The sequence below is a fragment of the Eptesicus fuscus genome, chromosome 2 (genome assembly GCF_027574615.1).
Source record: "Eptesicus fuscus isolate TK198812 chromosome 2, DD_ASM_mEF_20220401, whole genome shotgun sequence".
In the NCBI taxonomy this organism is placed as follows: domain Eukaryota; kingdom Metazoa; phylum Chordata; class Mammalia; order Chiroptera; family Vespertilionidae; genus Eptesicus; species Eptesicus fuscus.
This window is the reverse complement of record NC_072474.1, coordinates 98,295,653-98,301,949: the sequence shown is the minus strand read 5'-3', so window position 1 is coordinate 98,301,949 and position 6,297 is coordinate 98,295,653. Positions and strand designations below refer to the sequence as shown.

Below are 6,297 nucleotides of genomic sequence, written 5' to 3'. Positions count from 1 at the left end.
GTAGGAAGACGTTTGCTTAGCATGGACAGGATTTGTAGATTTGTATATTAGAATGAGAAGATGAGAGCAAGTGAAAGAGAGGAATGAGGAACACGTAGGAGTTATTTACCAGAACAATTAGTGCATACTGATTTTATATACTAAAATAGAGACAGTCCAAAGGCGAGTTTGAAAAATATGGGCTAAGAATCAAAATGTCCTTTGGATATGTTGGAATTGGCATACTATTAGAGATTCTTGTGGAGTTAAGTAGCAAGTTAAGTATAATTTAGAAAAGTGTACAAGTCTATATTTCAAGAGCGAGTTGAATAAGATATAAAATATATGTGGGGATAACTCCATGTCAGTCTATACAAGGGTTGTTATTTGCTCTACTTAGGAATATCCACACTTTCAGGGAAGCTACCTAACATTAAGTTAGAAAGCCCACATCCAGATAATTGTAGTGTAAAAATACTTTAACTATCTTTATCAACCACAGCTTTGTTAATTTTTATAGTAAATTTTAAAAATTAGTTTTATGAGATCAGAAGACTATCAATTATCATAACACATTTTAGAAATGGGCTATTATTGGTAAATTTATTGGTATTCAGGATTGGCTCGATGATTTTAGAGACATTTTTCACACCTATATAACAATCTTAAGGATCTGGATCTCTTGGGACGGTGGACAGGATTTACCCCAAAATGTGTCTAAGCCCAACTATTGATTAGTAGAATCCTGGTGTCTCATTCTGCTTACTATATCCCTCCTTCCAAAATATTAGTGTGTCTGACACAAGTCAACTTTACACAGAAAGTATAGTGGGAGAGTTGGAAACAACAGAAAGATGGAATTTCATCATCTTTATTGGACAAACTGTAACACCTTTGTGAAAAGGTTTGTTTAATACATGTTTGTATATGCAACAGAATTTAGTTGGTGAGGTTTTGGGAAAGTGTATAACTCTCACCAGACTCTCACTTTGGCAGACAATACTATCAGGACTTGTCAAGACCAAATTGGCTTGAGTCAACCTGAAACACTGGGCTTGTCTGAAGGTACCTGTAATAACTCTCTATGCAATATGGTGCCGGAAAAGCAGAAAGGGAGATGACAGGACTTGGAGATCAAGTGTTTGACTGCCACTGCTGCTGTTGATGAAGACAAGTGTGCTCGCCAAAGTTCTTTTACAAATCTGCTGAGGTGTTTCACGGCAGACAAACAAAACTTGTATCAGGTTAGGCAAGATGGAAAACCCTTCAACATAATGAGAATGAATCCCTTATATCTGATGAAGTTCTATACCCCCTCCTCTCTTCCAATGATAGGCTATAGAGGAAAAGTGCTCAAATGCACACAAGTTTGAGCATCCAAAGATTAATTATTCCTCGTCTAGGCATTTCCCTTCTCTTAACTTCTCTCAAATCACATTTAAACTCATTATAGCCTGTGTTATAAAAGTATTTATTCCAAATGCTTATTAATGTAACCTGTCTCCGAAGGAGATTGCTAACTCCTCAAGGTCAGGGGAGAGACAAAGAGAGGACACTTGACAAGGGAGTGGAATTAGGTTTGGCTCAGTGGATAGAGCATCTGCCTGTGGACTGAGGGGTCCCAGGTTCGATTCCGGGCATGGGTACGTACCTTGGTTGTGGGCACATCCCCAGTAGGAGGTGTGCAGGGAGGCAGATGATCAATGTTTCTAACTCTCTATCCCTCTCCCTTCCTCTCTGTAAAAAAATCAATAAAATATATTTTAAAAAAGAAAATATGATAACAAATTGACTTTACCTATCTCAACCCATGTGGAAATGGGATCTTTTCAGAGAAAAACGCCATGTTCTCCCAAGGATGCACTGTCTCGCATAGGAATTGCACATTTGCATTAGCCAGGGTCCTTGATGAAACGTAGCCTATTTCTTAGTGTGATGGAATCCTTCCCTTTATTCCACTTCACCAATCTCCAGGTCCCAGCTCCCTCAGCATCACACTCAGTGCGATGGGTGTCGTTTGGAGTGAATTCTTCATTTCTTTCCACTTAGGAATTCTCAGTTCTCCCTAAAAAAAGAAATGCAAGAACTTTGTTAATTATGATATAGCAAAAGACTGGTGAAATTGAATTCTATGACTTTGTCACCGTAAGCAGTTGCTGATCTTCTGGTGTTCAACAGCATTCCCAAATAGATATCTATGCTTCTGCTCATTGATGTAGCAACACAGTTAGTTTTCACCCCATTTTTAATTCTAAAACGATATAACATGCAACTGTGATAGCTCATAATTAGTCTACACATAAATTAATGGTAATCATGCACTATAAATAGTCTCACCCATTCAAATGTAAAGTCTATGAAGGCAGAACAATATTTCTAATGCTATGGCAGCAAAGTGACTCCCTGCCTTAGATGATCACATCCTAATTTCTGGAATGCAGGAATATCTTGCCTTCCTTAAATAAATGTACTTTGCAGATGTCATTATGATCAACATTATTTCCATGAGAGATTATCCTGGTGGGCACAGTCTAGTCAGGTAAATCCATAAGAGTGGTGAACCTTCCCAAGCTATGGTCAGCCAGCAAGAAAGGACAGAAATATATGATATTGCTTTATTCAAAAGCAGAGTAGGGGGGCCAAGAGCAAAGAAAATGCCTCCAGAAGCTGGAAAAGTCAAGGAACCAGATTTTCCCCTAAAGCTTCCAGAAAAAAGAAATTAGACTTGCTGATACCTTGGTTATATATAGCCTGTGAGACCTGTCTTGGACTTCTGACTTACACAACTATAAGATAAAAAATTTGTGTTGTTTTAACAGACTAATCTGTGGTAATTTATTTGTTACAGCAGGTAACAGAGCATTAATACAATTGCTTGGCATAGACCGGGAAATCAATAATTATTTAATGAATGAATAAATGAGTTAGTGAATCTATCACACAACTATGTAGAATTTTTCAGTGCTATCAAGCACAATCTAATGTCTAGTGTAATGAAAGTTTTTATTGCAATTATCAAATGTGTTTTACGTAATTGTATTTAACTATTTTGTTTTAATTCAACAATATTTTAATTATAATTTGATTTAATTATATTTTCTCATATTCTTCATTCAAAATTCTCCTATATTTTGGTATGAGTGATAGAAATTAGTTTTTCTAAGCACAGACTAAGTCTTGCATGAAAACTTGCCAACATTATCTTCTTATTTTTCCATGAGCACATAATACTGGACACATCAAAGGAATCATTAAGTGCTTATTGCAAAATTAATTAAAATCCTATTTCAACTTCATAGTTAGTCATTTCAATCATTCCTTTGTGTATGAAATCAACTCCTTGGTCTTTCTCAGTGTTTGCTGTTCTCATATGGCTAAATTTCAACCCTGTTTAAATCTAACTCTCTACCTAAACTCATATATATATATATATATATATATATATATATATATATATTCTCTCTCTCTCTCTCTCTCTCTCTCTCTCTATATATATATATATATATATATATATATATATATATATATATATACTGTGTATATATAGTCCAACTTTATACATGTTAATTTATCTCAAACAAGACCTTATCATTAACTAGTAAGCATTCCTTAGTGCATTCACTTCCCTAATTTCTCAAACATCTATTTCAAAATTTCTCAACTCTCCCCAACTCTTCAAAATCTCCCTCTCCTTCCTTTCACCTGGGTAACTGCACTTCCTAATATAATATGAAATTTAAATAAATACAAAATAACTTCTACCCACTTACACTTGTGCTCCTCTATCTACAAGAATGCTCTTCTGTTCTTATGGATAAAAATCTAGTTCAGGCCAAACTCTCAATTTGAACCATTAAAAAATAAACTGAGGCATATTGCAAATGTTGAATTTATTTGAGCAAAAATTTGATTTAAATGTTATAGCAGATAGAAATGATCTTAAAAGAGCTGTACCAAATGAAAGACTTTATATGCAGAAAAGAGCAGGAACAAAGAAGCTATACTAGGAAAAAAAGCATGTTTCCTCTTGCAATGTTACTTCCCTTTAGGACATGGCAGGGGTCTATGAGGCAGATTACCTAACTAGTGCTGATCGGGTGATTTCTGATTAACTGATTTAAGATTTCATTTCTGAGACAATTGAAATTGTAATTGAGTTAAGTCTTGATTTGTGAATGAGGCTTAGCATAAGTGATTCCACTTGGGCTTGTTATTTTATTTGTAACTAGAGGCCCAGGGCATGAATTTGTGCATAGGTGGGGTCCAGCCAACCCAGACCCAATCAGGGCAGATCGTGGCTGGGCCTGTTGGGAGGAGGAGATAGCGGGAGGTTGGTCAGCCAGCCTGCCCCTATTGGGGCCCGATCAGGCCTGGCCAGCTGGGGAAAGGGGCCTCGGGTGATTTGCCAGCAGGCCCTGCCTGAGATTGGGGTGGAGGGTGCCGATCAGGGGGCCAGAGGCCTGAGGGTGGAGCCATGGGTGGTTGGCTGGCTGGCCCTGGCCCTGACCTGATGGGGTGGGGGGCTGATCTGGGGTGGGGCCCAGTGGGGGAAGGGGCTGAAGAAGGTTGGTGGGCCAGCCCCACCCCCTATTGGGGTGGTGAGGGCAATCAGGGATGGGGCTGGTGGAAGGAGGGGCTGTGGGCCGATCAGGGTGGTGGGGGCCCATTGGGGGCATGGCCAGCTTGGAGGAGGGGCTGCAGGAGTTTGGGTTGGCCAGCCCCACCCCCTATTGGGGTGGGGCATGCGATCAAGGGTAGGGTTGCCAAGGGGAGGGGCTGCAGGAGGTTGGCCACCCAGCCCCACTCCCTATTGTGGTGGGGGTGTGAGATCAGGGCTGGGCTAGCCAGGGGGAGGGCTGCAGGCCTATCATGGTAGGGCAGGCTAATCAGGGGCGGGGCTAGCCAGAGGGGAAAGAAGGGGTCATTTGGCTGGTGGCCTGTTCTTGATTGGGGTGGGAGAGTCCAAACAGGGGCAGGCTGGCAGCAGGGAGGGGCCATGAGTGGCCAACCAGCCCCACCCCCTGATTGGGCGGTTCGCTGGCCACAGTGGGCGTCATAGCGACTGGTCGTTATGGCCCTTATGGTCGCTGGCTTTTTATATATATAGATAGCATACTTCTCAAATATATTGTACCAGCATTCCTCTGTCTTTTGTCTATATTCATTGATTTTCTTTCCAGGAGAGTTCATATTTCTACTTACTTAGTTTTTTACTTAAATGTTTAATAATAGCTTAAGTTTAATAATCCTCAAAACTGAGTTCCTTACATTTGACCTCAATTCTGTCCCTTCTGCTTAAAAAATGTTAATTTTACTTTTACACATGACCAGGCTCCAAATCCTAGACTAAATCTTTGCCTTTTTTTCCTCTAACCCCTCCCAATCTTATCAATTTAAAACCTTGTTTTGTGTTAAATTTCAGCTAAATACAAGAATGTAGCTACCTTGATTCATATGGCTTCTTCTTTCCTCTCTTATTGTGTGACTAGACTACACACAATATTGCAGCTACAGTGATCTGTTAAAATTTATTTAGAATATACTACTATGTTACTCAAACTTTTGCATTGTTTTCAAATTTTACTCTGGAAAAATAAAATAAAACCCTTCAAGATCTAATAATACATGAGTTCTGGCCTTCATTTTTTAGCTTTATGACCTCATCTCTTTTCTTACTTTTCTTTGACCTCTTTCTGCTTTACTATTCCTAAAAACAACCAGCACACACACACACACTTCTGGGTCTTTGCAATTGCAGTTTTCTCTACATGCATTGCTCCTACTCTGTTCCTCAATTCTTACAGGCCTCAAATGTCAGCTCATTGGGGAAACTTTTCTTGACATTCTCTATATAATTGACACTCATCCCCCATACACTTTGTTCAGCTTTAATATTTTTTATCCCTACCTAACTGCTATACATTCTATTTGACTTCTCATCTGCACTTTCCTCACCCCACTTACAATGAAAGCTCCTGGCATGCAGTTTTTATCTTTTATCCTCTCTTGTTGATCCCTGATATGGAACACTTGGTTTCTCAATAAAGAATGAGTAAACAACCGTAAAGAAAAATGGCATGTTAACTTGCTTAAACATTTTCTATAATTTAGTTGACAAAAGGCCCCGGAAGAAAAAATATGGCAACTCTTTTATGACATCATAGACGTAACTACATCTAATGTTTCAGACAGGGACCTGAGCTGCTCTTAGTCTTAGTATCTTCATTTTACTTATTTAAATTTTTTAAATATATATTTTTAATTGATTTCAAAGAGGAAGGGAGAGGGAGAGAGAGATAGAAACATGAATGATGAGAA

The 6,297-nt window shown here is 38.9% G+C and overlaps 1 long non-coding RNA gene across 1 annotated transcript; it reads right to left on the bottom strand.

Moving 5' to 3' along the window:
- Window positions 1–1,912: 1,912 nt before the first annotated feature.
- On the bottom strand, window positions 1,913–6,068 carry LOC129150876 (uncharacterized). The gene is made up of 2 exons (XR_008557657.1): window positions 5,944–6,068; window positions 1,913–2,044 (listed from the first exon to the last, which is right to left on the bottom strand). It is a non-coding gene; the product is annotated as an uncharacterized LOC129150876 (long non-coding RNA).
- Between the last annotated feature and the right edge of the window lie 229 nt (window positions 6,069–6,297).